At 49.9% G+C, this 23,982-nt stretch overlaps 50 non-coding genes and 16 pseudogenes across 50 annotated transcripts; all 66 read left to right on the top strand.

The window, feature by feature from the left end:
* Positions 1–121: 121 nt before the first annotated feature.
* On the top strand, positions 122–240 carry LOC149758242 (5S ribosomal RNA; annotated as a pseudogene).
* A 246-nt stretch (positions 241–486) lies between these two features.
* LOC149758241 (5S ribosomal RNA) lies at positions 487–605 on the top strand. Its single transcript, XR_016407168.1, has one exon. It is a non-coding gene; the product is annotated as a 5S ribosomal RNA (ribosomal RNA).
* Positions 606–851: 246 nt separating this feature from the next.
* LOC149758240 (5S ribosomal RNA) lies at positions 852–970 on the top strand. Its single transcript, XR_016407263.1, has one exon. It is a non-coding gene; the product is annotated as a 5S ribosomal RNA (ribosomal RNA).
* Positions 971–1,217: 247 nt separating this feature from the next.
* Positions 1,218–1,336, top strand: LOC149758239 (5S ribosomal RNA). Its single transcript, XR_016407156.1, has one exon. It is a non-coding gene; the product is annotated as a 5S ribosomal RNA (ribosomal RNA).
* A 246-nt stretch (positions 1,337–1,582) lies between these two features.
* LOC149758238 (5S ribosomal RNA) lies at positions 1,583–1,701 on the top strand (annotated as a pseudogene).
* Positions 1,702–1,947: 246 nt separating this feature from the next.
* LOC149758237 (5S ribosomal RNA) lies at positions 1,948–2,066 on the top strand. Its single transcript, XR_016407145.1, has one exon. It is a non-coding gene; the product is annotated as a 5S ribosomal RNA (ribosomal RNA).
* A 246-nt stretch (positions 2,067–2,312) lies between these two features.
* Positions 2,313–2,431, top strand: LOC149758236 (5S ribosomal RNA). The gene has a single exon (XR_016407134.1). It is a non-coding gene; the product is annotated as a 5S ribosomal RNA (ribosomal RNA).
* Positions 2,432–2,677: 246 nt separating this feature from the next.
* On the top strand, positions 2,678–2,796 carry LOC149758235 (5S ribosomal RNA). The gene has a single exon (XR_016407262.1). It is a non-coding gene; the product is annotated as a 5S ribosomal RNA (ribosomal RNA).
* A 247-nt stretch (positions 2,797–3,043) lies between these two features.
* LOC149758234 (5S ribosomal RNA) lies at positions 3,044–3,162 on the top strand. Its single transcript, XR_016407123.1, has one exon. It is a non-coding gene; the product is annotated as a 5S ribosomal RNA (ribosomal RNA).
* Positions 3,163–3,408: 246 nt separating this feature from the next.
* On the top strand, positions 3,409–3,527 carry LOC149758233 (5S ribosomal RNA). The gene has a single exon (XR_016406187.1). It is a non-coding gene; the product is annotated as a 5S ribosomal RNA (ribosomal RNA).
* Positions 3,528–3,773: 246 nt separating this feature from the next.
* Positions 3,774–3,892, top strand: LOC149758232 (5S ribosomal RNA). Its single transcript, XR_016411885.1, has one exon. It is a non-coding gene; the product is annotated as a 5S ribosomal RNA (ribosomal RNA).
* A 248-nt stretch (positions 3,893–4,140) lies between these two features.
* LOC149758231 (5S ribosomal RNA) lies at positions 4,141–4,259 on the top strand. The gene has a single exon (XR_016407112.1). It is a non-coding gene; the product is annotated as a 5S ribosomal RNA (ribosomal RNA).
* Positions 4,260–4,505: 246 nt separating this feature from the next.
* Positions 4,506–4,624, top strand: LOC149758230 (5S ribosomal RNA; annotated as a pseudogene).
* A 246-nt stretch (positions 4,625–4,870) lies between these two features.
* LOC149758229 (5S ribosomal RNA) lies at positions 4,871–4,989 on the top strand. Its single transcript, XR_016411884.1, has one exon. It is a non-coding gene; the product is annotated as a 5S ribosomal RNA (ribosomal RNA).
* Positions 4,990–5,237: 248 nt separating this feature from the next.
* Positions 5,238–5,356, top strand: LOC149758228 (5S ribosomal RNA). Its single transcript, XR_016401225.1, has one exon. It is a non-coding gene; the product is annotated as a 5S ribosomal RNA (ribosomal RNA).
* Positions 5,357–5,602: 246 nt separating this feature from the next.
* LOC149758227 (5S ribosomal RNA) lies at positions 5,603–5,721 on the top strand (annotated as a pseudogene).
* Positions 5,722–5,967: 246 nt separating this feature from the next.
* LOC149758226 (5S ribosomal RNA) lies at positions 5,968–6,086 on the top strand. The gene has a single exon (XR_016403376.1). It is a non-coding gene; the product is annotated as a 5S ribosomal RNA (ribosomal RNA).
* Positions 6,087–6,332: 246 nt separating this feature from the next.
* Positions 6,333–6,451, top strand: LOC149758225 (5S ribosomal RNA). The gene has a single exon (XR_016407101.1). It is a non-coding gene; the product is annotated as a 5S ribosomal RNA (ribosomal RNA).
* A 245-nt stretch (positions 6,452–6,696) lies between these two features.
* LOC149758224 (5S ribosomal RNA) lies at positions 6,697–6,815 on the top strand. The gene has a single exon (XR_016408774.1). It is a non-coding gene; the product is annotated as a 5S ribosomal RNA (ribosomal RNA).
* Positions 6,816–7,062: 247 nt separating this feature from the next.
* Positions 7,063–7,181, top strand: LOC149758223 (5S ribosomal RNA). The gene has a single exon (XR_016401824.1). It is a non-coding gene; the product is annotated as a 5S ribosomal RNA (ribosomal RNA).
* A 246-nt stretch (positions 7,182–7,427) lies between these two features.
* On the top strand, positions 7,428–7,546 carry LOC149758222 (5S ribosomal RNA). Its single transcript, XR_016406966.1, has one exon. It is a non-coding gene; the product is annotated as a 5S ribosomal RNA (ribosomal RNA).
* A 247-nt stretch (positions 7,547–7,793) lies between these two features.
* LOC149758221 (5S ribosomal RNA) lies at positions 7,794–7,912 on the top strand. Its single transcript, XR_016407095.1, has one exon. It is a non-coding gene; the product is annotated as a 5S ribosomal RNA (ribosomal RNA).
* A 246-nt stretch (positions 7,913–8,158) lies between these two features.
* LOC149758220 (5S ribosomal RNA) lies at positions 8,159–8,277 on the top strand (annotated as a pseudogene).
* Positions 8,278–8,523: 246 nt separating this feature from the next.
* On the top strand, positions 8,524–8,642 carry LOC149758219 (5S ribosomal RNA). Its single transcript, XR_016404412.1, has one exon. It is a non-coding gene; the product is annotated as a 5S ribosomal RNA (ribosomal RNA).
* Positions 8,643–8,888: 246 nt separating this feature from the next.
* On the top strand, positions 8,889–9,007 carry LOC149758218 (5S ribosomal RNA). The gene has a single exon (XR_016407091.1). It is a non-coding gene; the product is annotated as a 5S ribosomal RNA (ribosomal RNA).
* A 247-nt stretch (positions 9,008–9,254) lies between these two features.
* LOC149758217 (5S ribosomal RNA) lies at positions 9,255–9,373 on the top strand. The gene has a single exon (XR_016407079.1). It is a non-coding gene; the product is annotated as a 5S ribosomal RNA (ribosomal RNA).
* Positions 9,374–9,619: 246 nt separating this feature from the next.
* On the top strand, positions 9,620–9,738 carry LOC149758216 (5S ribosomal RNA; annotated as a pseudogene).
* A 246-nt stretch (positions 9,739–9,984) lies between these two features.
* On the top strand, positions 9,985–10,103 carry LOC149758215 (5S ribosomal RNA). The gene has a single exon (XR_016411882.1). It is a non-coding gene; the product is annotated as a 5S ribosomal RNA (ribosomal RNA).
* A 248-nt stretch (positions 10,104–10,351) lies between these two features.
* LOC149758214 (5S ribosomal RNA) lies at positions 10,352–10,470 on the top strand. Its single transcript, XR_016407068.1, has one exon. It is a non-coding gene; the product is annotated as a 5S ribosomal RNA (ribosomal RNA).
* Positions 10,471–10,716: 246 nt separating this feature from the next.
* LOC149758213 (5S ribosomal RNA) lies at positions 10,717–10,835 on the top strand (annotated as a pseudogene).
* A 246-nt stretch (positions 10,836–11,081) lies between these two features.
* LOC149758212 (5S ribosomal RNA) lies at positions 11,082–11,200 on the top strand. The gene has a single exon (XR_016403375.1). It is a non-coding gene; the product is annotated as a 5S ribosomal RNA (ribosomal RNA).
* A 246-nt stretch (positions 11,201–11,446) lies between these two features.
* Positions 11,447–11,565, top strand: LOC149758211 (5S ribosomal RNA). Its single transcript, XR_016407057.1, has one exon. It is a non-coding gene; the product is annotated as a 5S ribosomal RNA (ribosomal RNA).
* A 245-nt stretch (positions 11,566–11,810) lies between these two features.
* Positions 11,811–11,929, top strand: LOC149758210 (5S ribosomal RNA). The gene has a single exon (XR_016408773.1). It is a non-coding gene; the product is annotated as a 5S ribosomal RNA (ribosomal RNA).
* Positions 11,930–12,176: 247 nt separating this feature from the next.
* LOC149758209 (5S ribosomal RNA) lies at positions 12,177–12,295 on the top strand. Its single transcript, XR_016401823.1, has one exon. It is a non-coding gene; the product is annotated as a 5S ribosomal RNA (ribosomal RNA).
* Positions 12,296–12,541: 246 nt separating this feature from the next.
* On the top strand, positions 12,542–12,660 carry LOC149758208 (5S ribosomal RNA). Its single transcript, XR_016402742.1, has one exon. It is a non-coding gene; the product is annotated as a 5S ribosomal RNA (ribosomal RNA).
* Positions 12,661–12,907: 247 nt separating this feature from the next.
* LOC149758207 (5S ribosomal RNA) lies at positions 12,908–13,026 on the top strand. The gene has a single exon (XR_016407046.1). It is a non-coding gene; the product is annotated as a 5S ribosomal RNA (ribosomal RNA).
* Positions 13,027–13,272: 246 nt separating this feature from the next.
* Positions 13,273–13,391, top strand: LOC149758206 (5S ribosomal RNA; annotated as a pseudogene).
* Positions 13,392–13,637: 246 nt separating this feature from the next.
* Positions 13,638–13,756, top strand: LOC149758205 (5S ribosomal RNA). The gene has a single exon (XR_016403374.1). It is a non-coding gene; the product is annotated as a 5S ribosomal RNA (ribosomal RNA).
* A 246-nt stretch (positions 13,757–14,002) lies between these two features.
* Positions 14,003–14,121, top strand: LOC149758204 (5S ribosomal RNA). Its single transcript, XR_016407035.1, has one exon. It is a non-coding gene; the product is annotated as a 5S ribosomal RNA (ribosomal RNA).
* A 245-nt stretch (positions 14,122–14,366) lies between these two features.
* LOC149758203 (5S ribosomal RNA) lies at positions 14,367–14,485 on the top strand. The gene has a single exon (XR_016408772.1). It is a non-coding gene; the product is annotated as a 5S ribosomal RNA (ribosomal RNA).
* A 247-nt stretch (positions 14,486–14,732) lies between these two features.
* LOC149758202 (5S ribosomal RNA) lies at positions 14,733–14,851 on the top strand. Its single transcript, XR_016401822.1, has one exon. It is a non-coding gene; the product is annotated as a 5S ribosomal RNA (ribosomal RNA).
* Positions 14,852–15,097: 246 nt separating this feature from the next.
* LOC149758201 (5S ribosomal RNA) lies at positions 15,098–15,216 on the top strand. Its single transcript, XR_016402741.1, has one exon. It is a non-coding gene; the product is annotated as a 5S ribosomal RNA (ribosomal RNA).
* Positions 15,217–15,463: 247 nt separating this feature from the next.
* Positions 15,464–15,582, top strand: LOC149758200 (5S ribosomal RNA). The gene has a single exon (XR_016407025.1). It is a non-coding gene; the product is annotated as a 5S ribosomal RNA (ribosomal RNA).
* Positions 15,583–15,828: 246 nt separating this feature from the next.
* On the top strand, positions 15,829–15,947 carry LOC149758199 (5S ribosomal RNA; annotated as a pseudogene).
* Positions 15,948–16,193: 246 nt separating this feature from the next.
* Positions 16,194–16,312, top strand: LOC149758198 (5S ribosomal RNA). The gene has a single exon (XR_016404411.1). It is a non-coding gene; the product is annotated as a 5S ribosomal RNA (ribosomal RNA).
* Positions 16,313–16,558: 246 nt separating this feature from the next.
* LOC149758197 (5S ribosomal RNA) lies at positions 16,559–16,677 on the top strand. The gene has a single exon (XR_016407015.1). It is a non-coding gene; the product is annotated as a 5S ribosomal RNA (ribosomal RNA).
* Positions 16,678–16,924: 247 nt separating this feature from the next.
* LOC149758196 (5S ribosomal RNA) lies at positions 16,925–17,043 on the top strand. The gene has a single exon (XR_016407004.1). It is a non-coding gene; the product is annotated as a 5S ribosomal RNA (ribosomal RNA).
* Positions 17,044–17,289: 246 nt separating this feature from the next.
* LOC149758195 (5S ribosomal RNA) lies at positions 17,290–17,408 on the top strand (annotated as a pseudogene).
* A 246-nt stretch (positions 17,409–17,654) lies between these two features.
* On the top strand, positions 17,655–17,773 carry LOC149758194 (5S ribosomal RNA). Its single transcript, XR_016406992.1, has one exon. It is a non-coding gene; the product is annotated as a 5S ribosomal RNA (ribosomal RNA).
* A 246-nt stretch (positions 17,774–18,019) lies between these two features.
* Positions 18,020–18,138, top strand: LOC149758193 (5S ribosomal RNA; annotated as a pseudogene).
* Positions 18,139–18,384: 246 nt separating this feature from the next.
* LOC149758192 (5S ribosomal RNA) lies at positions 18,385–18,503 on the top strand. The gene has a single exon (XR_016409855.1). It is a non-coding gene; the product is annotated as a 5S ribosomal RNA (ribosomal RNA).
* A 246-nt stretch (positions 18,504–18,749) lies between these two features.
* On the top strand, positions 18,750–18,868 carry LOC149758191 (5S ribosomal RNA; annotated as a pseudogene).
* Positions 18,869–19,114: 246 nt separating this feature from the next.
* On the top strand, positions 19,115–19,233 carry LOC149758190 (5S ribosomal RNA). The gene has a single exon (XR_016409844.1). It is a non-coding gene; the product is annotated as a 5S ribosomal RNA (ribosomal RNA).
* A 246-nt stretch (positions 19,234–19,479) lies between these two features.
* Positions 19,480–19,598, top strand: LOC149758189 (5S ribosomal RNA; annotated as a pseudogene).
* A 246-nt stretch (positions 19,599–19,844) lies between these two features.
* On the top strand, positions 19,845–19,963 carry LOC149758188 (5S ribosomal RNA). The gene has a single exon (XR_016406981.1). It is a non-coding gene; the product is annotated as a 5S ribosomal RNA (ribosomal RNA).
* A 246-nt stretch (positions 19,964–20,209) lies between these two features.
* LOC149758187 (5S ribosomal RNA) lies at positions 20,210–20,328 on the top strand (annotated as a pseudogene).
* Positions 20,329–20,574: 246 nt separating this feature from the next.
* On the top strand, positions 20,575–20,693 carry LOC149758186 (5S ribosomal RNA). The gene has a single exon (XR_016409832.1). It is a non-coding gene; the product is annotated as a 5S ribosomal RNA (ribosomal RNA).
* A 246-nt stretch (positions 20,694–20,939) lies between these two features.
* Positions 20,940–21,058, top strand: LOC149758185 (5S ribosomal RNA; annotated as a pseudogene).
* Positions 21,059–21,304: 246 nt separating this feature from the next.
* On the top strand, positions 21,305–21,423 carry LOC149758184 (5S ribosomal RNA). Its single transcript, XR_016409820.1, has one exon. It is a non-coding gene; the product is annotated as a 5S ribosomal RNA (ribosomal RNA).
* A 246-nt stretch (positions 21,424–21,669) lies between these two features.
* On the top strand, positions 21,670–21,788 carry LOC149758183 (5S ribosomal RNA; annotated as a pseudogene).
* Positions 21,789–22,034: 246 nt separating this feature from the next.
* LOC149758182 (5S ribosomal RNA) lies at positions 22,035–22,153 on the top strand. Its single transcript, XR_016410134.1, has one exon. It is a non-coding gene; the product is annotated as a 5S ribosomal RNA (ribosomal RNA).
* A 246-nt stretch (positions 22,154–22,399) lies between these two features.
* On the top strand, positions 22,400–22,518 carry LOC149758181 (5S ribosomal RNA). The gene has a single exon (XR_016406969.1). It is a non-coding gene; the product is annotated as a 5S ribosomal RNA (ribosomal RNA).
* Positions 22,519–22,764: 246 nt separating this feature from the next.
* LOC149758180 (5S ribosomal RNA) lies at positions 22,765–22,883 on the top strand. Its single transcript, XR_016406958.1, has one exon. It is a non-coding gene; the product is annotated as a 5S ribosomal RNA (ribosomal RNA).
* A 247-nt stretch (positions 22,884–23,130) lies between these two features.
* On the top strand, positions 23,131–23,249 carry LOC149758179 (5S ribosomal RNA). Its single transcript, XR_016401959.1, has one exon. It is a non-coding gene; the product is annotated as a 5S ribosomal RNA (ribosomal RNA).
* A 247-nt stretch (positions 23,250–23,496) lies between these two features.
* On the top strand, positions 23,497–23,615 carry LOC149758178 (5S ribosomal RNA). Its single transcript, XR_016406947.1, has one exon. It is a non-coding gene; the product is annotated as a 5S ribosomal RNA (ribosomal RNA).
* Positions 23,616–23,861: 246 nt separating this feature from the next.
* LOC149758177 (5S ribosomal RNA) lies at positions 23,862–23,980 on the top strand. The gene has a single exon (XR_016406936.1). It is a non-coding gene; the product is annotated as a 5S ribosomal RNA (ribosomal RNA).
* Positions 23,981–23,982: the final 2 nt, after the last annotated feature.

Genomic DNA, 23,982 nt, shown 5'->3' with positions numbered 1-23,982 from the left:
CATGCCGCATAGCGGAACAGCGCGTTGAATCCTACGCCAGAACGGCCCCGGCAGCGCGAATGTCTCGGGCCGTCGCGGTCTGCTGCTTTGTCATAAAAGGGAGTTTCGAAGGGCATGTCATGGGTGCGATCATACCAGCACTAATGCACCGGATCCCATCATAACTCCGCAGTTAGGCGTGCTTGGGCGAGAGAAGTACTAGGATGGGTGACCCCCTGGGAAGTCCTCGTGTTGCACCCTTTTTATTTTTTGCCCGCTTTTTTATTTTTTGATAATATTTATTTTTAATTTTTTGGCTTTTGGCTTTTCCTCTTCGGATAATTTTTTCCCCCCGAAAATAAACTGAGTCCGGAGACTGGCGGTGCCATGCCGCATAGCGGAACAGCGCGTTGAATCCTACGCCAGAACGGCCCTGGCAGCGCGAATGTCTCGGGCCGTCGAGGTCTGCTGCTTTGTCATAAAAGGGAGTTTCGAAGGGCATGTCATGGGTGCGATCATACCAGCACTAATGCACCGGATCCCATCAGAACTCCGCAGTTAAGCGTGCTTGGGCGAGAGTAGTACTAGGATGGGTGACCCCCTGGGAAGTCCTCGTGTTGCACCCCTTTTATTTTTTGCCCGCTTTTTTATTTTTTGATAACATTTATTTTTTATTTTTCGGCTTTTGGCTTTTCCTCTTCGGATAATTTTTTTCCCCCGAAAATAAACTGAGTCCGGAGACTGGCGGTGCCATGCCGCATAGCGGAACAGCGTGTTGAATCCTACGCCAGAACGGCCCCGGCAGCGCGAATGTCTCGGGCCGTCGAGGTCTGCTACTTTGTCATAAAAGGGAGTTTCGAAGGGCATGTCTTGGGTGCGATCATACCAGCACTAATGCACCGGATCCTATCAGAACTCCGCAGTTAAGCGTGCTTGGGCGAGAGTAGTACTAGGATGGGTGACCCCCTGGGAAGTCCTCATGTTGCACCCTTTTTATTTTTTGCCCGCTTTTTTATTTTTTGATAATATTTATTTTTAATTTTTTGGCTTTTGGCTTTTCCTCTTCGGATAATTTTTTTCCCCCGACAATAAACTGGGTCCGGAGACTGGCGGTGCCATGCCGCATAGCGGGACCAGCGCGTTGAATCCTACGCCAGAACGGCCCCGGCAGCGCGAATGTCTCGGGCCGTCGAGGTCTGCTGCTTTGTCATAAAAGGGAGTTTCGATGGGCATGTCATGGGTGCGATCATACCAGCACTAATGCACCGGATCCCATCAGAACTCCGCAGTTAAGCGTGCTTGGGCGAGAGTAGTACTAGGATGGGTGACCCCCTGGGAAGTCCTCGTGTTGCACCCCTTTTATTTTTTGCCCGCTTTTTTATTTTTTGATAATATTTATTTTTAATTTTTCGGCTTTTGGCTTTTCCTCTTCGGATAATTTTTTTCCCCCGAAAATAAACTGAGTCCGGAGACTCGCGGTGCCATGCCGCATAGCGGAACAGCGCGTTGAATCCTGCGCCAGAACGGCCCCGGCAGCGCGAATGTCTCGGGCCGTCGCGGTCTGCTGCTTTGTCATAAAAGGGAGTTTCGAAGGGCATGTCATGGGTGCGATCATACCAGCACTAATGCACCGGATCCCATCATAACTCCGCAGTTAGGCGTGCTTGGGCGAGAGAAGTACTAGGATGGGTGACCCCCTGGGAAGTCCTCGTGTTGCACCCTTTTTATTTTTTGCCTGCTTTTTTATTTTTTGATAATATTTATTTTTAATTTTTTGGCTTTTGGCTTTTCCTCTTCGGATAATTTTTTCCCCCAGAAAATAAACTGAGTCCGGAGACTGGCGGTGCCATGCCGCATAGCGGAACAGCGCGTTGAATCCTACGCCAGAACGGCCCCGGCAGCGCGAATGTCTCGGGCCGTCGAGGTCTGCTGCTTTGTCATAAAAGGGAGTTTCGAAGGGCATGTCATGGGTGCGATCATACCAGCACTAATGCACCGGATCCCATCAGAACTCCGCAGTTAAGCGTGCTTGGGCGAGAGTAGTACTAGGATGGGTGACCCCCTGGGAAGTCCTCGTGTTGCACCCCTTTTATTTTTTGCCCGCTTTTTTATTTTTTGATAACATTTATTTTTTATTTTTCGGCTTTTGGCTTTTCCTCTTCGGATAATTTTTTTCCCCCGAAAATAAATTGAGTCCGGAGACTGGCGGTGCCATGCCGCATAGCGGAACAGCGCGTTGAATCCTACGCCAGAACGGCCCCGGCAGCGCGAATGTCTCGGGCCGTCGAGGTCTGCTGCTTTGTCATAAAAGGGAGTTTCGAAGGGCATGTCATGGGTGCGATCATACCAGCACTAATGCACCGGATCCCATCAGAACTCCGCAGTTAAGCGTGCTTGGGCGAGAGTAGTACTAGGATGGGTGACCCCCTGGGAAGTCCTCGTGTTGCACCCCTTTTATTTTTTGCCCGCTTTTTTATTTTTTGATAACATTTATTTTTTATTTTTCGGCTTTTGGCTTTTCCTCTTCGGATAATTTTTTTCCCCCGAAAATAAACTGAGTCCGGAGACTGGCGGTGCCATGCCGCATAGCGGAACAGCGTGTTGAATCCTACGCCAGAACGGCCCCGGCAGCGCGAATGTCTCGGGCCGTCGAGGTCTGCTACTTTGTCATAAAAGGGAGTTTCGAAGGGCATGTCTTGGGTGCGATCATACCAGCACTAATGCACCGGATCCTATCAGAACTCCGCAGTTAAGCGTGCTTGGGCGAGAGTAGTACTAGGATGGGTGACCCCCTGGGAAGTCCTCATGTTGCACCCTTTTTCTTTTTTGCCCGCTTTTTTATTTTTTGATAATATTTATTTTTAATTTTTTGGCTTTTGGCTTTTCCTCTTCGGATAATTTTTTTCCCCCGACAATAAACTGGGTCCGGAGACTGGCGGTGCCATGCCGCATAGCGGGACCAGCGCGTTGAATCCTACGCCAGAACGGCCCCGGCAGCGCGAATGTCTCGGGCCGTCGAGGTCTGCTGCTTTGTCATAAAAGGGAGTTTCGAAGGGCATATCATGGGTGCGATCATACCAGCACTAATGCACCGGATCCCATCAGAACTCCGCAGTTAAGCGTGCTTGGGCGAGAGTAGTACTAGGATGGGTGACCCCCTGGGAAGTCCTCGTGTTGCACCCCTTTTATTTTTTGCCCGCTTTTTTCTTTTTTGATAACATTTATTTTTAATTTTTTGGCTTTTGGCTTTTCCTCTTCGGATAATTTTTTTCCCTCGAAAATAAACTGAGTCCGGAGACTCGCGGTGCCATGCCGCATAGCGGAACAGCGCATTGAATCCTACGCCAGAACGGCCCCGGCAGCGCGAATGTCTCGGGCCGTCGAGGTCTGCTGCTTTGTCATGAAAGGGTGTTTCGATGGGCATGTCATGGGTGCGGTCATACCAGCACTAATGCACCGGATCCCATCAGAACTCCGCAGTTAAGCGTGCTTGGGCGTGAGTAGTACTAGGATGGGTGAACCCCTGGGAAGTCCTCGTGTTGCACCCCTTTTATTTTTTGCCCGCTTTTTTATTTTTTGATAATATTTATTTTTAATTTTTCGGCTTTTGGCTTTTCCTCTTCGGATAATTTTTTTCCCCCGAAAATAAACTGAGTCCGGAGACTCGCGGTGCCATGCCGCATAGCGGAACAGCGCGTTGAATCCTACGCCAGAACGGCCCCGGCAGCGCGAATGTCTCGGGCCGTCGAGGTCTGCTGCTTTGTCATAAAAGGGAGTTTCGAAGGGCATGTCATGGGTGCGATCATACCAGCACTAATGCACCGGATCCCATCAGAACTCCGCAGTTAAGCGTGCTTGGGCGAGAGTAGTACTAGGATGGGTGACCCCCTGGGAAGTCCTCGTGTTGCACCCTTTTTATTTTTTTCTCCACTTTTTTATTTTTTGATAATATTTATTTTTAATTTTTCGGCTTTTGGCTTTTCCTCTTCGGATAATTTTTTTCCCCCGAAAATAAACTGAGTCCGGAGACTGGCGGTGCCATGCCGCATAGCGGGAATAGCGCGTTGAATCCTACGCCAGAACGGCCCCGGCGGCGCGAATGTCTCGGGCCGTCGAGGTCTGCTGCTTTGTCATAAAAGGGAGTTTCGATGGGCATGTCATGGGTGCGATCATACCAGCACTAATGCACCGGATCCCATCAGAACTCCGCAGTTAAGCGTGCTTGGGCGAGAGTAGTACTAGGATGGGTGACCCCCTGGGAAGTCCTCGTGTTGCACCCCTTTTATTTTTTGCCCGCTTTTTTATTTTTTGATAATATTTATTTTTAATTTTTCGGCTTTTGGCTTTTCCTCTTCGGATAATTTTTTTCCTCCGAAAATAAACTGAGTCCGGAGACTCGCGGTGCCATGCCGCATAGCGGAACAGCGCGTTGAATCCTACGCCAGAACGGCCCCGGCAGCGCGAATGTCTCGGGCCGTCGCGGTCTGCTGCCTTGTCATAAAAGGGAGTTTCGAAGGGCATGTCATGGGTGCGATCATACCAGCACTAATGCACCGGATCCCATCATAACTCCGCAGTTAGGCGTGCTTGGGCGAGAGAAGTACTAGGATGGGTGACCCCCTGGGAAGTCCTCGTGTTGCACCCTTTTTATTTTTTGCCCGCTTTTTTATTTTTTGATAATATTTATTTTTAATTTTTTGGCTTTTGGCTTTTCCTCTTCGGATAATTTTTTCCCCCCGAAAATAAACTGAGTCCGGAGACTGGCGGTGCCATGCCGCATAGCGGAACAGCGCGTTGAATCCTACGCCAGAACGGCCCCGGCAGCGCGAATGTCTCGGGCCGTCGAGGTCTGCTGCTTTGTCATAAAAGGGTGTTTCGAAGGGCATGTCATGGGTGCGATCATACCAGCACTAATGCACCGGATCCCATCAGAACTCCGCAGTTAAGCGTGCTTGGGCGAGAGTAGTACTAGGATGGGTGACCCCCTGGGAAGTCCTCGTGTTGCACCCTTTTTATTTTTTTCTCCACTTTTTTATTTTTTGATAATATTTATTTTTAATTTTTCGGCTTTTGGCTTTTCCTCTTCGGATAATTTTTTTCCCCCGAAAATAAACTGAGTCCGGAGACTGGCGGTGCCATGCCGCATAGCGGGAATAGCGCGTTGAATCCTACGCCAGAACGGCCCCGGCGGCGCGAATGTCTCGGGCCGTCGAGGTCTGCTGCTTTGTCATAAAAGGGAGTTTCGATGGGCATGTCATGGGTGCGATCATACCAGCACTAATGCACCGGATCCCATCAGAACTCCGCAGTTAAGCGTGCTTGGGCGAGAGTAGTACTAGGATGGGTGACCCCCTGGGAAGTCTTCGTGTTGCACCCCTTTTATTTTTTGCCCGCTTTTTTATTTTTTGATAATATTTATTTTTAATTTTTCGGCTTTTGGCTTTTCCTCTTCGGATAATTTTTTTCCTCCGAAAATAAACTGAGTCCGGAGACTCGCGGTGCCATGCCGCATAGCGGAACAGCGCGTTGAATCCTACGCCAGAACGGCCCCGGCAGCGCGAATGTCTCGGGCCGTCGCGGTCTGCTGCTTTGTCATAAAAGGGAGTTTCGAAGGGCATGTCATGGGTGCGATCATACCAGCACTAATGCACCGGATCCCATCATAACTCCGCAGTTAGGCGTGCTTGGGCGAGAGAAGTACTAGGATGGGTGACCCCCTGGGAAGTCCTCGTGTTGCACCCTTTTTATTTTTTGCCCGCTTTTTTATTTTTTGATAATATTTATTTTTAATTTTTTGGCTTTTGGCTTTTCCTCTTCGGATAATTTTTTCCCCCCGAAAATAAACTGAGTCCGGAGACTGGCGGTGCCATGCCGCATAGCGGAACAGCGCGTTGAATCCTACGCCAGAACGGCCCCGGCAGCGCGAATGTCTCGGGCCGTCGAGGTCTGCTGCTTTGTCATAAAAGGGAGTTTCGAAGGGCATGTCATGGGTGCGATCATACCAGCACTAATGCACCGGATCCCATCAGAACTCCGCAGTTAAGCGTGCTTGGGCGAGAGTAGTGCTAGGATGGGTGACCCCCTGGGAAGTCCTCGTGTTGCACCCCTTTTATTTTTTGCCCGCTTTTTTATTTTTTGATAACATTTATTTTTTATTTTTCGGCTTTTGGCTTTTCCTCTTCGGATAATTTTTTTCCCCCGAAAATAAACTGAGTCCGGAGACTGGCGGTGCCATGCCGCATAGCGGAACAACGCGTTGAATCCTACGCCAGAACGGCCCCGGCAGCGCGAATGTCTCGGGCCGTCGAGGTCTGCTGCTTTGTCATAAAAGGGAGTTTCGAAGGGCATGTCATGGGTGCGATCATACCAGCACTAATGCACCGGATCCCATCAGAACTCCGCAGTTAAGCGTGCTTGGGCGAGAGTAGTACTAGGATGGGTGACCCCCTGGGAAGTCCTCGTGTTGCACCCCTTTTATTTTTTGCCCGCTTTTTTACTTTTTGATAACATTTATTTTTTATTTTCGGCTTTTGGCTTTTCCTCTTCGGATAATTTTTTTCCCCCGAAAATAAACTGAGTCCGGAGACTGGCGGTGCCATGCCGCATAGCGGAACAGCGTGTTGAATCCTACGCCAGAACGGCCCCGGCAGCGTGAATGTCTCGGGCCGTCGAGGTCTGCTACTTTGTCATAAAAGGGAGTTTCGAAGGGCATGTCTTGGGTGCGATCAAACCAGCACTAATGCACCGGATCCTATCAGAACTCCGCAGTTAAGCGTGCTTGGGCGAGAGTAGTACTAGGATGGGTGACCCCCTGGGAAGTCCTCATGTTGCACCCTTTTTATTTTTTGCCCGCTTTTTTATTTTTTGATAATATTTATTTTTAATTTTTTGGCTTTTGGCTTTTTCTCTTCGGATAATTTTTTTCCCCCGACAATAAACTGGGTCCGGAGACTGGCGGTGCCATGCCGCATAGCGGGACCAGCGCGTTGAATCCTACGCCAGAACGGCCCCGGCAGCGCGAATGTCTCAGGCCGTCGAGGTCTGTTGCTTTGTCATAAAAGGGAGTTTCGAAGGGCATATCATTGGTGCGATCATACCAGCACTAATGCACCGGATCCCATCAGAACTCCGCAGTTAAGCGTGCTTGGGCGAGAGTAGTACTAGGATGGGTGACCCCCTGGGAAGTCCTCGTGTTGCACCCCTTTTATTTTTTGCCCGCTTTTTTCTTTTTTGATAACATTTATTTTTAATTTTTTGGCTTTTGGCTTTTCCTCTTCGGATAATTTTTTTCCCTCGAAAATAAACTGAGTCCGGAGACTCGCGGTGCCATGCCGCATAGCGGAACAGCGCATTGAATCCTACGCCAGAACGGCCCCGGCAGCGCGAATGTCTCGGGCCGTCGAGGTCTGCTGCTTTGTCATAAAAGGGTGTTTCGATGGGCATGTCATGGGTGCGTTCATACCAGCACTAATGCACCGGATCCCATCAGAACTCCGCAGTTAAGCGTGCTTGGGCGAGAGTAGTACTAGGATGGGTGACCCCCTGGGAAGTCCTCATGTTGCACCCCTTTTATTTTTTGCCCGCTTTTTTATTTTTTGATAATATTTATTTTTAATTTTTCGGCTTTTGGCTTTTCCTCTTCGGATAATTTTTTTCCCCCGAAAATAAACTGAGTCCGGAGACTGGCGGTGCCATGCCGCATAGCGGGAATAGCGCGTTGAAGCCTACGCCAGAACGGCCCCGGCGGCGCGAATGTCTCGGGCCGTCGAGGTCTGCTGCTTTGTCATAAAAGGGAGTTTCGATGGGCATGTCATGGGTGCGATCATACCAGCACTAATGCACCGGATCCCATCAGAACTCCGCAGTTAAGCGTGCTTGGGCGAGAGTAGTACTAGGATGGGTGACCCCCTGGGAAGTCCTCGTGTTGCACCCCTTTTATTTTTTGCCCGCTTTTTTATTTTTTGATAATATTTATTTTTAATTTTTCGGCTTTTGGCTTTTCCTCTTCGGATAATTTTTTTCCCCCGAAAATAAACTGAGTCCGGAGACTCGCGGTGCCATGCCGCATAGCGGAACAGCGCGTTGAATCCTACGCCAGAACGGCCCCGGCAGCGCGAATGTCTCGGGCCGTCGCGGTCTGCTGCTTTGTCATAAAAGGGAGTTTCGAAGGGCATGTCATGGGTGCGATCATACCAGCACTAATGCACCGGATCCCATCATAACTCCGCAGTTAGGCGTGCTTGGGCGAGAGAAGTACTAGGATGGGTGACCCCCTGGGAAGTCCTCGTGTTGCACCCTTTTTATTTTTTGCCCGCTTTTTTATTTTTTGATAATATTTATTTTTAATTTTTTGGCTTTTGGCTTTTCCTCTTCGGATAATTTTTTCCTCCCGAAAATAAACTGAGTCCGGAGACTGGCGGTGCCATGCCGCATAGCGGAATAGCGCGTTGAATCCTACGCCAGAACGGCCCCGGCAGCGCGAATGTCTCGGGCCGTCGAGGTCTGCTGCTTTGTCATAAAAGGGAGTTTCGAAGGGCATGTCATGGGTGCGATCATACCAGCACTAATGCACCGGATCCCATCAGAACTCCGCAGTTAAGCGTGCTTGGGCGAGAGTAGTACTAGGATGGGTGGCCCCCTGGGAAGTCCTCGGGTTGCACCCCTTTTATTTTTTGCCCGCTTTTTTATTTTTTGATAACATTTATTTTTTATTTTTCGGCTTTTGGCTTTTCCTCTTCGGATAATTTTTTTCCCCCGAAAATAAACTGAGTCCGGAGACTGGCGGTGCCATGCCGCATAGCGGAACAGCGCGTTGAATCCTACGCCAGAACGGCCCCGGCAGCGCGAATGTCTCGGGCCGTCGAGGTCTGCTGCTTTGTCATAAAAGGGAGTTTCGAAGGGCATGTCATGGGTGCGATCATACCAGCACTAATGCACCGGATCCCATCAGAACTCCGCAGTTAAGCGTGCTTGGGCGAGAGTAGTACTAGGATGGGTGACCCCCTGGGAAGTCCTCGTGTTGCACCCCTTTTATTTTTTGCCCGCTTTTTTATTTTTTGATAACATTTATTTTTTATTTTTCGGCTTTTGGCTTTTCCTCTTCGGATAATTTTTTTCCCCCGAAAATAAACTGAGTCCGGAGACTGGCGGTGCCATGCCGCATAGCGGGAATAGCGCGTTGAATCCTACGCCAGAACGGCCCCGGCGGCGCGAATGTCTCGGGCCGTCGAGGTCTGCTGCTTTGTCATAAAAGGGAGTTTCGATGGGCATGTCATGGGTGCGATCATACCAGCACTAATGCACCGGATCCCATCAGAACTCCGCAGTTAAGCGTGCTTGGGCGAGAGTAGTACTAGGATGGGTGACCCCCTGGGAAGTCCTCGTGTTGCACCCCTTTTATTTTTTGCCCGCTTTTTTATTTTTTGATAATATTTATTTTTAATTTTTCGGCTTTTGGCTTTTCCTCTTCGGATAATTTTTTTCCCCCGAAAATAAACTGAGTCCGGAGACTCGCGGTGCCATGCCGCATAGCGGAACAGCGCGTTGAATCCTACGCCAGAACGGCCCCGGCAGCGCGAATGTCTCGGGCCGTCGCGGTCTGCTGCTTTGTCATAAAAGGGAGTTTCGAAGGGCATGTCATGGGTGCGATCATACCAGCACTAATGCACCGGATCCCATCATAACTCCGCAGTTAGGCGTGCTTGGGCGAGAGAAGTACTAGGATGGGTGACCCCCTGGGAAGTCCTCGTGTTGCACCCTTTTTATTTTTTGCCCGCTTTTTTATTTTTTGATAATATTTATTTTTAATTTTTTGGCTTTTGGCTTTTCCTCTTCGGATAATTTTTTCCCCCCGAAAATAAACTGAGTCCGGAGACTGGCGGTGCCATGCCGCATAGCGGAACAGCGCGTTGAATCCTACGCCAGAACGGCCCCGGCAGCGCGAATGTCTCGGGCCGTCGAGGTCTGCTGCTTTGTCATAAAAGGGAGTTTCGAAGGGCATGTCATGGGTGCGATCATACCAGCACTAATGCACCGGATCCCATCAGAACTCCGCAGTTAAGCGTGCTTGGGCGAGAGTAGTACTAGGATGGGTGACCCCCTGGGAAGTCCTCGTGTTGCACCCTTTTTATTTTTTTCTCCACTTTTTTATTTTTTGATAATATTTATTTTTAATTTTTCGGCTTTTGGCATTTCCTCTTCGGATAATTTTTTTCCCCCGAAAATAAACTGAGTCCGGAGACTGGCGGTGCCATGCCGCATAGCGGGAATAGCGCGTTGAATCCTACGCCAGAACGGCCCCGGCGGCGCGAATGTCTCGGGCCGTCGAGGTCTGCTGCTTTGTCATAAAAGGGAGTTTCGATGGGCATGTCATGGGTGCGATCATACCAGCACTAATGCACCGGATCCCATCAGAACTCCGCAGTTAAGCGTGCTTGGGCGAGAGTAGTACTAGGATGGGTGACCCCCTGGGAAGTCCTCGTGTTGCACCCCTTTTATTTTTTGCCCGCTTTTTTATTTTTTGATAATATTTATTTTTAATTTTTCGGCTTTTGGCTTTTCCTCTTCGGATAATTTTTTTCCTCCGAAAATAAACTGAGTCCGGAGACTCGCGGTGCCATGCCGCATAGCGGAACAGCGCGTTGAATCCTACGCCAGAACGGCCCCGGCAGCGCGAATGTCTCGGGCCGTCGCGGTCTGCTGCTTTGTCATAAAAGGGAGTTTCGAAGGGCATGTCATGGGTGCGATCATACCAGCACTAATGCACCGGATCCCATCATAACTCCGCAGTTAGGCGTGCTTGGGCGAGAGAAGTACTAGGATGGGTGACCCCCTGGGAAGTCCTCGTGTTGCACCCTTTTTATTTTTTGCCCGCTTTTTTATTTTTTGATAATATTTATTTTTAATTTTTTGGCTTTTGGCTTTTCCTCTTCGGATAATTTTTTCCCCCCGAAAATAAACTGAGTCCGGAGACTGGCGGTGCCATGCCGCATAGCGGAACAGCGCGTTGAATCCTACGCCAGAACGGCCCCGGCAGCGCGAATGTCTCGGGCCGTCGAGGTCTGCTGCTTTGTCATAAAAGGGAGTTTCGAAGGGCATGTCATGGGTGCGATCATACCAGCACTAATGCACCGGATCCCATCAGAACTCCGCAGTTAAGCGTGCTTGGGCGAGAGTAGTGCTAGGATGGGTGACCCCCTGGGAAGTCCTCGTGTTGCACCCCTTTTATTTTTTGCCCGCTTTTTTATTTTTTGATAACATTTATTTTTTATTTTTCGGCTTTTGGCTTTTCCTCTTCGGATAATTTTTTTCCCCCGAAAATAAACTGAGTCCGGAGACTGGCGGTGCCATGCCGCATAGCGGAACAGCGCGTTGAATCCTACGCCAGAACGGCCCCGGCAGCGCGAATGTCTCGGGCCGTCGAGGTCTGCTGCTTTGTCATAAAAGGGAGTTTCGAAGGGCATGTCATGGGTGCGATCATACCAGCACTAATGCACCGGATCCCATCAGAACTCCGCAGTTAAGCGTGCTTGGGCGAGAGTAGTACTAGGATGGGTGACCCCCTGGGAAGTCCTCGTGTTGCACCCCTTTTATTTTTTGCCCGCTTTTTTATTTTTTGATAACATTTATTTTTTATTTTCGGCTTTTGGCTTTTCCTCTTCGGATAATTTTTTTCCCCCGAAAATAAACTGAGTCCGGAGACTGGCGGTGCCATGCCGCATAGCGGAACAGCGTGTTGAATCCTACGCCAGAACGGCCCCGGCAGCGTGAATGTCTCGGGCCGTCGAGGTCTGCTACTTTGTCATAAAAGGGAGTTTCGAAGGGCATGTCTTGGGTGCGATCAAACCAGCACTAATGCACCGGATCCTATCAGAACTCCGCAGTTAAGCGTGCTTGGGCGAGAGTAGTACTAGGATGGGTGACCCCCTGGGAAGTCCTCATGTTGCACCCTTTTTATTTTTTGCCCGTTTTTTTATTTTTGGATAATATTTATTTTTAATTTTTTGGCTTTTGGCTTTTTCTCTTCGGATAATTTTTTTCCCCCGACAATAAACTGGGTCCGGAGACTGGCGGTGCCATGCCGCATAGCGGGACTAGCGCGTTGAATCCTACGCCAGAACGGCTCCGGCAGCGCGAATGTCTCAGGCCGTCGAGGTCTGTTGCTTTGTCATAAAAGGGAGTTTCGAAGGGCATATCATTGGTGCGATCATACCAGCACTAATGCACCGGATCCCATCAGAACTCCGCAGTTAAGCGTGCTTGGGCGAGAGTAGTACTAGGATGGGTGACCCCCTGGGAAGTCCTCGTGTTGCACCCCTTTTATTTTTTGCCCGCTTTTTTCTTTTTTGATAACATTTATTTTTAATTTTTTGGCTTTTGGCTTTTCCTCTTCGGATAATTTTTTTCCCTCGAAAATAAACTGAGTCCGGAGACTCGCGGTGCCATGCCGCATAGCGGAACAGCGCATTGAATCCTACGCCAGAACGGCCCCGGCAGCGCGAATGTCTCGGGCCGTCGAGGTCTGCTGCTTTGTCATAAAAGGGTGTTTCGATGGGCATGTCATGGGTGCGTTCATACCAGCACTAATGCACCGGATCCCATCAGAACTCCGCAGTTAAGCGTGCTTGGGCGAGAGTAGTACTAGGATGGGTGACCCCCTGGGAAGTCCTCGTGTTGCACCCCTTTTATTTTTTGCCCGCTTTTTTATTTTTTGATAATATTTATTTTTAATTTTTCGGCTTTTGGCTTTTCCTCTTCGGATAATTTTTTTTCCCCGAAAATAAACTGAGTCCGGAGACTGGCGGTGCCATGCCGCATAGCGGGAATAGCGCGTTGAAGCCTACGCCAGAACGGCCCCGGCGGCGCGAATGTCTCGGGCCGTCGAGGTCTGCTGCTTTGTCATAAAAGGGAGTTTCGATGGGCATGTCATGGGTGCGATCATACCAGCACTAATGCACCGGATCCCATCAGAACTCCGCAGTTAAGCGTGCTTGGGCGAGAGTAGTACTAGGATGGGTGACCCCCTGGGAAGTCCTCGTGTTGCACCCCTTTTATTTTTTGCCCGCTTTTTTATTTTTTGATAATATTTATTTTTAATTTTTCGGCTTTTGGCTTTTCCTCTTCGGATAATTTTTTTCCCCCGAAAATAAACTGAGTCCGGAGACTCGCGGTGCCATGCCGCATAGCGGAACAGCGCGTTGAATCCTACGCCAGAACGGCCCCGGCAGCGCGAATGTCTCGGGCCGTCGCGGTCTGCTGCGTTGTCATAAAAGGGAGTTTCGAAGGGCATGTCATGGGTGCGATCATACCAGCACTAATGCACCGGATCCCATCATAACTCCGCAGTTAGGCGTGCTTGGGCGAGAGAAGTACTAGGATGGGTGACCCCCTGGGAAGTCCTCGTGTTGCACCCTTTTTATTTTTTGCCCGCTTTTTTATTTTTTGATAATATTTATTTTTAATTTTTTGGCTTTTGGCTTTTCCTCTTCGGATAATTTTTTCCCCCCGAAAATAAACTGAGTCCGGAGACTGGCGGTGCCATGCCGCATAGCGGAACAGCGCGTTGAATCCTACGCCAGAACGGCCCCGGCAGCGCGAATGTCTCGGGCCGTCGAGGTCTGCTGCTTTGTCATAAAAGGGAGTTTCGAAGGGCATGTCATGGGTGCGATCATACCAGCACTAATGCACCGGATCCCATCAGAACTCCGCAGTTAAGCGTGCTTGGGCGAGAGTAGTGCTAGGATGGGTGACCCCCTGGGAAGTCCTCGTGTTGCACCCCTTTTATTTTTTGCCCGCTTTTTTATTTTTTGATAACATTTATTTTTTATTTTTCGGCTTTTGGCTTTTCCTCTTCGGATAATTTTTTTCCCCCGAAAATAAACTGAGTCCGGAGACTGGCGGTGCCATGCCGCATAGCGGAACAGCGCGTTGAATCCTACGCCAGAACGGCCCCGGCAGCGCGAATGTCTCGGGCCGTCGAGGTCTGCTGCTTTGTCATAAAAGGGAGTTTCGAAGGGCATGTCATGGGTGCGATCATACCAGCACTAATGCACCGGATCCCATCAGAACTCCGCAGTTAAGCGTGCTTGGGCGAGAGTAGTACTAGGATGGGTGACCCCCTGGGAAGTCCTCGTGTTGCACCCCTTTTATTTTTTGCCCGCTTTTTTATTTTTTGATAACATTTATTTTTTATTTTCGGCTTTTGGCTTTTCCTCTTCGGATAATTTTTTTCCCCCGAAAATAAACTGAGTCCGGAGACTGGCGGTGCCATGCCGCATAGCGGAACAGCGTGTTGAATCCTACGCCAGAACGGCCCCGGCAGCGTGAATGTCTCGGGCCGTCGAGGTCTGCTACTTTGTCATAAAAGGGAGTTTCGAAGGGCATGTCTTGGGTGCGATCAAACCAGCACTAATGCACCGGATCCTATCAGAACTCCGCAGTTAAGCGTGCTTGGGCGAGAGTAGTACTAGGATGGGTGACCCCCTGGGAAGTCCTCATGTTGCACCCTTTTTATTTTTTGCCCGTTTTTTTATTTTTGGATAATATTTATTTTTAATTTTTTGGCTTTTGGCTTTTTCTCTTCGGATAATTTTTTTCCCCCGACAATAAACTGGGTCCGGAGACTGGCGGTGCCATGCCGCATAGCGGGACTAGCGCGTTGAATCCTACGCCAGAACGGCTCCGGCAGCGCGAATGTCTCAGGCCGTCGAGGTCTGTTGCTTTGTCATAAAAGGGAGTTTCGAAGGGCATATCATTGGTGCGATCATACCAGCACTAATGCACCGGATCCCATCAGAACTCCGCAGTTAAGCGTGCTTGGGCGAGAGTAGTACTAGGATGGGTGACCCCCTGGGAAGTCCTCGTGTTGCACCCCTTTTATTTTTTGCCCGCTTTTTTCTTTTTTGATAACATTTATTTTTAATTTTTTGGCTTTTGGCTTTTCCTCTTCGGATAATTTTTTTCCCTCGAAAATAAACTGAGTCCGGAGACTCGCGGTGCCATGCCGCATAGCGGAACAGCGCATTGAATCCTACGCCAGAACGGCCCCGGCAGCGCGAATGTCTCGGGCCGTCGAGGTCTGCTGCTTTGTCATAAAAGGGTGTTTCGATGGGCATGTCATGGGTGCGTTCATACCAGCACTAATGCACCGGATCCCATCAGAACTCCGCAGTTAAGCGTGCTTGGGCGAGAGTAGTACTAGGATGGGTGACCCCCTGGGAAGTCCTCGTGTTGCACCCCTTTTATTTTTTGCCCGCTTTTTTATTTTTTGATAATATTTATTTTTAATTTTTCGGCTTTTGGCTTTTCCTCTTCGGATAATTTTTTTTCCCCGAAAATAAACTGAGTCCGGAGACTGGCGGTGCCATGCCGCATAGCGGGAATAGCGCGTTGAAGCCTACGCCAGAACGGCCCCGGCGGCGCGAATGTCTCGGGCCGTCGAGGTCTGCTGCTTTGTCATAAAAGGGAGTTTCGATGGGCATGTCATGGGTGCGATCATACCAGCACTAATGCACCGGATCCCATCAGAACTCCGCAGTTAAGCGTGCTTGGGCGAGAGTAGTACTAGGATGGGTGACCCCCTGGGAAGTCCTCGTGTTGCACCCCTTTTATTTTTTGCCCGCTTTTTTATTTTTTGATAATATTTATTTTTAATTTTTCGGCTTTTGGCTTTTCCTCTTCGGATAATTTTTTTCCCCCGAAAATAAACTGAGTCCGGAGGCTCGCGGTGCCATGCCGCATAGCGGAACAGCGCGTTGAATCCTACGCCAGAACGGCCCCGGCAGCGCGAATGTCTCGGGCCGTCGCGGTCTGCTGCGTTGTCATAAAAGGGAGTTTCGAAGGGCATGTCATGGGTGCGATCATACCAGCACTAATGCACCGGATCCCATCATAACTCCGCAGTTAGGCGTGCTTGGGCGAGAGAAGTACTAGGATGGGTGACCCCCTGGGAAGTCCTCGTGTTGCACCCTTTTTATTTTTTGCCCGCTTTTTTATTTTTTGATAATATTTATTTTTAATTTTTTGGCTTTTGGCTTTTCCTCTTCGGATAATTTTTTCCTCCCGAAAATAAACTGAGTCCGGAGACTGGCGGTGCCATGCCGCATAGCGGAACAGCGCGTTGAATCCTACGCCAGAACGGCCCCGGCAGCGCGAATGTCTCGGGCCGTCGAGGTCTGCTGCTTTGTCATAAAAGGGAGTTTCGAAGGGCATGTCATGGGTGCGATCATACCAGCACTAATGCACCGGATCCCATCAGAACTCCGCAGTTAAGCGTGCTTGGGCGAGAGTAGTACTAGGATGGGTGGCCCCCTGGGAAGTCCTCGGGTTGCACCCCTTTTATTTTTTGCCCGCTTTTTTATTTTTTGATAACATTTATTTTTTATTTTTCGGCTTTTGGCTTTTCCTCTTCGGATAATTTTTTTCCCCCGAAAATAAACTGAGTCCGGAGACTGGCGGTGCCATGCCGCATAGCGGAACAGCGCGTTGAATCCTACGCCAGAACGGCCCCGGCAGCGCGAATGTCTCGGGCCGTCGAGGTCTGCTGCTTTGTCATAAAAGGGAGTTTCGAAGGGCATGTCATGGGTGCGATCATACCAGCACTAATGCACCGGATCCCATCAGAACTCCGCAGTTAAGCGTGCTTGGGCGAGAGTAGTACTAGGATGGGTGACCCCCTGGGAAGTCCTCGTGTTGCACCCCTTTTATTTTTTGCCCGCTTTTTTATTTTTTGATAACATTTATTTTTTATTTTTCGGCTTTTGGCTTTTCCTCTTCGGATAATTTTTTTCCCCCGAAAATAAACTGAGTCCGGAGACTGGCGGTGCCATGCCGCATAGCGGGAATAGCGCGTTGAATCCTACGCCAGAACGGCCCCGGCGGCGCGAATGTCTCGGGCCGTCGAGGTCTGCTGCTTTGTCATAAAAGGGAGTTTCGATGGGCATGTCATGGGTGCGATCATACCAGCACTAATGCACCGGATCCCATCAGAACTCCGCAGTTAAGCGTGCTTGGGCGAGAGTAGTACTAGGATGGGTGACCCCCTGGGAAGTCCTCGTGTTGCACCCCTTTTATTTTTTGCCCGCTTTTTTATTTTTTGATAATATTTATTTTTAATTTTTCGGCTTTTGGCTTTTCCTCTTCGGATAATTTTTTTCCCCCGAAAATAAACTGAGTCCGGAGACTCGCGGTGCCATGCCGCATAGCGGAACAGCGCGTTGAATCCTACGCCAGAACGGCCCCGGCAGCGCGAATGTCTCGGGCCGTCGCGGTCTGCTGCTTTGTCATAAAAGGGAGTTTCGAAGGGCATGTCATGGGTGCGATCATACCAGCACTAATGCACCGGATCCCATCATAACTCCGCAGTTAGGCGTGCTTGGGCGAGAGAAGTACTAGGATGGGTGACCCCCTGGGAAGTCCTCGTGTTGCACCCTTTTTATTTTTTGCCCGCTTTTTTATTTTTTGATAATATTTATTTTTAATTTTTTGGCTTTTGGCTTTTCCTCTTCGGATAATTTTTTCCCCCCGAAAATAAACTGAGTCCGGAGACTGGCGGTGCCATGCCGCATAGCGGAACAGCGCGTTGAATCCTACGCCAGAACGGCCCCGGCAGCGCGAATGTCTCGGGCCGTCGAGGTCTGCTGCTTTGTCATAAAAGGGAGTTTCGAAGGGCATGTCATGGGTGCGATCATACCAGCACTAATGCACCGGATCCCATCAGAACTCCGCAGTTAAGCGTGCTTGGGCGAGAGTAGTACTAGGATGGGTGACCCCCTGGGAAGTCCTCGTGTTGCACCCCTTTTATTTTTTGCCCGCTTTTTTATTTTTTGATAACATTTATTTTTTATTTTTCGGCTTTTGGCTTTTCCTCTTCGGATAATTTTTTTCCCCCGAAAATAAACTGAGTCCGGAGACTGGCGGTGCCATGCCGCATAGCGGGACAGCGCGTTGAATCCTACGCCAGAACGGCCCCGGCAGCGCGAATGTCTCGGGCCGTCGCGGTCTGCTGCTTTGTCATAAAAGGGAGTTTCGAAGGGCATGTCATGGGTGCGATCATACCAGCACTAATGCACCGGATCCCATCATAACTCCGCAGTTAGGCGTGCTTGGGCGAGAGAAGTACTAGGATGGGTGACCCCCTGGGAAGTCCTCGTGTTGCACCCTTTTTATTTTTTGCCCGCTTTTTTATTTTTTGATAATATTTATTTTTAATTTTTTGGCTTTTGGCTTTTCCTCTTCGGATAATTTTTTCCCCCCGAAAATAAACTGAGTCCGGAGACTGGCGGTGCCATGCCGCATAGCGGAACAGCGCGTTGAATCCTACGCCAGAACGGCCCCGGCAGCGCGAATGTCTCGGGCCGTCGAGGTCTGCTGCTTTGTCATAAAAGGGAGTTTCGAAGGGCATGTCATGGGTGCGATCATACCAGCACTAATGCACCGGATCCCATCTGAACTCCGCAGTTAAGCGTGCTTGGGCGAGAGTAGTACTAGGATGGGTGACCCCCTGGGAAGTCCTCGTGTTGCACCCCTTTTATTTTTTGCCCGCTTTTTTATTTTTTGATAACATTTATTTTTTATTTTTCGGCTTTTGGCTTTTCCTCTTCGGATAATTTTTTTCCCCCGAAAATAAACTGAGTCCGGAGACTGGCGGTGCCATGCCGCATAGCGGGACAGCGCGTTGAATCCTACGCCAGAACGGCCCCGGCAGCGCGAATGTCTCGGGCCGTCGCGGTCTGCTGCTTTGTCATAAAAGGGAGTTTCGAAGGGCATGTCATGGGTGCGATCATACCAGCACTAATGCACCGGATCCCATCATAACTCCGCAGTTAGGCGTGCTTGGGCGAGAGAAGTACTAGGATGGGTGACCCCCTGGGAAGTCCTCGTGTTGCACCCTTTTTATTTTTTGCCCGTTTTTTTATTTTTTGATAATATTTATTTTTAATTTTTTGGCTTTTGGCTTTTCCTCTTCGGATAATTTTTTCCCCCCGAAAATAAACTGAGTCCGGAGACTAGCGGTGCCATGCCGCATAGCGGAACAGCGCGTTGAATCCTACGCCAGAACGGCCCCGGCAGCGCGAATGTCTCGGGCCGTCGAGGTCTGCTGCTTTGTCATAAAAGGGAGTTTCGAAGGGCATGTCATGGGTGCGATCATACCAGCACTAATGCACCGGATCCCATCTGAACTCCGCAGTTAAGCGTGCTTGGGCGAGAGTAGTACTAGGATGGGTGACCCCCTGGGAAGTCCTCGTGTTGCACCCCTTTTATTTTTTGCCCGCTTTTTTATTTTTTGATAACATTTATTTTTTATTTTTCGGCTTTTGGCTTTTCCTCTTCGGATAATTTTTTTCCCCCGAAAATAAACTGAGTCCGGAGACTGGCGGTGCCATGCCGCATAGCGGGACAGCGCGTTGAATCCTACGCCAGAACGGCCCCGGCAGCGCGAATGTCTCGGGCCGTCGCGGTCTGCTGCTTTGTCATAAAAGGGAGTTTCGAAGGGCATGTCATGGGTGCGATCATACCAGCACTAATGCACCGGATCCCATCATAACTCCGCAGTTAGGCGTGCTTGGGCGAGAGAAGTACTAGGATGGGTGACCCCCTGGGAAGTCCTCGTGTTGCACCCTTTTTATTTTTTGCCCGCTTTTTTATTTTTTGATAATATTTATTTTTAATTTTTTGGCTTTTGGCTTTTCCTCTTCGGATAATTTTTTCCCCCCGAAAATAAACTGAGTCCGGAGACTGGCGGTGCCATGCCGCATAGCGGAACAGCGCGTTGAATCCTACGCCAGAACGGCCCCGGCAGCGCGAATGTCTCGGGCCGTCGAGGTCTGCTGCTTTGTCATAAAAGGGAGTTTCGAAGGGCATGTCATGGGTGCGATCATACCAGCACTAATGCACCGGATCCCATCAGAACTCCGCAGTTAAGCGTGCTTGGGCGAGAGTAGTACTAGGATGGGTGACCCCCTGGGAAGTCCTCGTGTTGCACCCCTTTTATTTTTTGCCCGCTTTTTTATTTTTTGATAACATTTATTTTTTATTTTTCGGCTTTTGGCTTTTCCTCTTCGGATAATTTTTTTCCCCCGAAAATAAACTGAGTCCGGAGACTGGCGGTGCCATGCCGCATAGCGGGACAGCGCGTTGAATCCTACGCCAGAACGGCCCCGGCAGCGCGAATGTCTCGGGCCGTCGCGGTCTGCTGCTTTGTCATAAAAGGGAGTTTCGAAGGGCATGTCATGGGTGCGATCATACCAGCACTAATGCACCGGATCCCATCATAACTCCGCAGTTAGGCGTGCTTGGGCGAGAGAAGTACTAGGATGGGTGACCCCCTGGGAAGTCCTCGTGTTGCACCCTTTTTATTTTTTGCCCGCTTTTTTATTTTTTGATAATATTTATTTTTAATTTTTTGGCTTTTGGCTTTTCCTCTTCGGATAATTTTTTCCCCCCGAAAATAAACTGAGTCCGGAGACTGGCGGTGCCATGCCGCATAGCGGAACAGCGCGTTGAATCCTACGCCAGAACGGCCCCGGCAGCGCGAATGTCTCGGGCCGTCGAGGTCTGCTGCTTTGTCATAAAAGGGAGTTTCGAAGGGCATGTCATGGGTGCGATCATACCAGCACTAATGCACCGGATCCCATCTGAACTCCGCAGTTAAGCGTGCTTGGGCGAGAGTAGTACTAGGATGGGTGACCCCCTGGGAAGTCCTCGTGTTGCACCCCTTTTATTTTTTGCCCGCTTTTTTATTTTTTGATAACATTTATTTTTTATTTTTCGGCTTTTGGCTTTTCCTCTTCGGATAATTTTTTTCCCCCGAAAATAAACTGAGTCCGGAGACTGGCGGTGCCATGCCGCATAGCGGGACAGCGCGTTGAATCCTACGCCAGAACGGCCCCGGCAGCGCGAATGTCTCGGGCCGTCGCGGTCTGCTGCTTTGTCATAAAAGGGAGTTTCGAAGGGCATGTCATGGGTGCGATCATACCAGCACTAATGCACCGGATCCCATCATAACTCCGCAGTTAGGCGTGCTTGGGCGAGAGAAGTACTAGGATGGGTGACCCCCTGGGAAGTCCTCGTGTTGCACCCTTTTTATTTTTTGCCCGTTTTTTTATTTTTTGATAATATTTATTTTTAATTTTTTGGCTTTTGGCTTTTCCTCTTCGGATAATTTTTTCCCCCCGAAAATAAACTGAGTCCGGAGACTAGCGGTGCCATGCCGCATAGCGGAACAGCGCGTTGAATCCTACGCCAGAACGGCCCCGGCAGCGCGAATGTCTCGGGCCGTCGAGGTCTGCTGCTTTGTCATAAAAGGGAGTTTCGAAGGGCATGTCATGGGTGCGATCATACCAGCACTAATGCACCGGATCCCATCTGAACTCCGCAGTTAAGCGTGCTTGGGCGAGAGTAGTACTAGGATGGGTGACCCCCTGGGAAGTCCTCGTGTTGCACCCCTTTTATTTTTTGCCCGCTTTTTTATTTTTTGATAACATTTATTTTTTATTTTTCGGCTTTTGGCTTTTCCTCTTCGGATAATTTTTTTCCCCCGAAAATAAACTGAGTCCGGAGACTGGCGGTGCCATGCCGCATAGCGGGACAGCGCGTTGAATCCTACGCCAGAACGGCCCCGGCAGCGCGAATGTCTCGGGCCGTCGCGGTCTGCTGCTTTGTCATAAAAGGGAGTTTCGAAGGGCATGTCATGGGTGCGATCATACCAGCACTAATGCACCGGATCCCATCATAACTCCGCAGTTAGGCGTGCTTGGGCGAGAGAAGTACTAGGATGGGTGACCCCCTGGGAAGTCCTCGTGTTGCACCCTTTTTATTTTTTGCCCGCTTTTTTATTTTTTGATAATATTTATTTTTAATTTTTTGGCTTTTGGCTTTTCCTCTTCGGATAATTTTTTCCCCCCGAAAATAAACTGAGTCCGGAGACTGGCGGTGCCATGCCGCATAGCGGAACAGCGCGTTGAATCCTACGCCAGAACGGCCCCGGCAGCGCGAATGTCTCGGGCCGTCGAGGTCTGCTGCTTTGTCATAAAAGGGAGTTTCGAAGGGCATGTCATGGGTGCGATCATACCAGCACTAATGCACCGGATCCCATCTGAACTCCGCAGTTAAGCGTGCTTGGGCGAGAGTAGTACTAGGATGGGTGACCCCCTGGGAAGTCCTCGTGTTGCACCCTTTTTATTTTTTGCCCGCTTTTTTATTTTTTGATAATATTTATTTTTAATTTTTTGGCTTTTGGCTTTTCCTCTTCGGATAATTTTTTCCCCCCGAAAATAAACTGAGTCCGGAGACTGGCGGTGCCATGCCGCATAGCGGAACAGCGCGTTGAATCCTACGCCAGAACGGCCCCGGCAGCGCGAATGTCTCGGGCCGTCGAGGTCTGCTGCTTTGTCATAAAAGGGAGTTTCGAAGGGCATGTCATGGGTGCGATCATACCAGCACTAATGCACCGGATCCCATCAGAACTCCGCAGTTAAGCGTGCTTGGGCGAGAGTAGTACTAGGATGGGTGACCCCCTGGGAAGTCCTCGTGTTGCACCCCTTTTATTTTTTGCCCGCTTTTTTATTTTTTGATAACATTTATTTTTTATTTTTCGGCTTTTGGCTTTTCCTCTTCGGATAATTTTTTTCCCCCGAAAATAAACTGAGTCCGGAGACTGGCGGTGCCATGCCGCATAGCGGAACAGCGCGTTGAATCCTACGCCAGAACGGCCCCGGCAGCGCGAATGTCTCGGGCCGTCGAGGTCTGCTGCTTTGTCATAAAAGGGAGTTTCGAAGGGCATGTCATGGGTGCGATCATACCAGCACTAATGCACCGGATCCCATCAGAACTCCGCAGTTAAGCGTGCTTGGGCGAGAGTAGTACTAGGATGGGTGACCCCCTGGGAAGTCCTCGTGTTGCACCCCTTTTATTTTTTGCCCGCTTTTTTATTTTTTGATAACATTTATTTTTTATTTTTCGGCTTTTGGCTTTTCCTCTTCGGATAATTTTTTTCCCCCGAAAATAAACTGAGTCCGGAGACTGGCGGTGCCATGCCGCATAGCGGGAATAGCGCGTTGAATCCTACGCCAGAACGGCCCCGGCGGCGCGAATGTCTCGGGCCGTCGAGGTCTGCTGCTTTGTCATAAAAGGGAGTTTCGATGGGCATGTCATGGGTGCGATCATACCAGCACTAATGCACTGGATCCCATCAGAACTCCGCAGTTAAGCGTGCTTGGGCGAGAGTAGTACTAGGATGGGTGACCCCCTGGGAAGCCCTCGTGTTGCACCCCTTTTATTTTTTGCCCGCTTTTTTATTTTTTGATAACATTTATTTTTTATTTTTCGGCTTTTGGCTTTTCCTCTTCGGATAATTTTTTTCCCCCGAAAATAAACTGAGTCCGGAGACTGGCGGTGCCATGCCGCATAGCGGGAATAGCGCGTTGAATCCTACGCCAGAACGGCCCCGGCGGCGCGAATGTCTCGGGCCGTCGAGGTCTGCTGCTTTGTCATAAAAGGGAGTTTCGAAGGGCATGTCATGGGTGCGATCATACCAGCACTAATGCACCGGATCCCATCAGAACTCCGCAGTTAAGCGTGCTTGGGCGAGAGTAGTACTAGGATGGGTGACCCCCTGGGAAGTCCTCGTGTTGCACCCCTTTTATTTTTTGCCCGCTTTTTTATTTTTTGATAACATTTATTTTTTATTTTTCGGCTTTTGGCTTTTCCTCTTCGGATAATTTTTTTCCCCCGAAAATAAACTGAGTCCGGAGACTGGCGGTGCCATGCCGCATAGCGGAACAGCGCGTTGAATCCTACGCCAGAACGGCCCCGGCAGCGCGAATGTCTCGGGCCGTCGAGGTCTGCTGCTTTGTCATAAAAGGGAGTTTCGAAGGGCATGTCATGGGTGCGATCATACCAGCACTAATGCACCGGATCCCATCAGAACTCCGCAGTTAAGCGTGCTTGGGCGAGAGTAGTACTAGGATGGGTGACCCCCTGGGAAGTCCTCGTGTTGCACCCCTT

The sequence above is a fragment of the Phoenix dactylifera genome, chromosome 4 (genome assembly GCF_051530095.1).
Source record: "Phoenix dactylifera cultivar Ajwa chromosome 4, Ajwa_hap1_PhDact_Kaust_v1.1, whole genome shotgun sequence".
In the NCBI taxonomy this organism is placed as follows: domain Eukaryota; kingdom Viridiplantae; phylum Streptophyta; class Magnoliopsida; order Arecales; family Arecaceae; genus Phoenix; species Phoenix dactylifera.
Note: the sequence above shows the minus strand (reverse complement) of the source record. Positions and strands in the feature narration are given on the sequence as shown.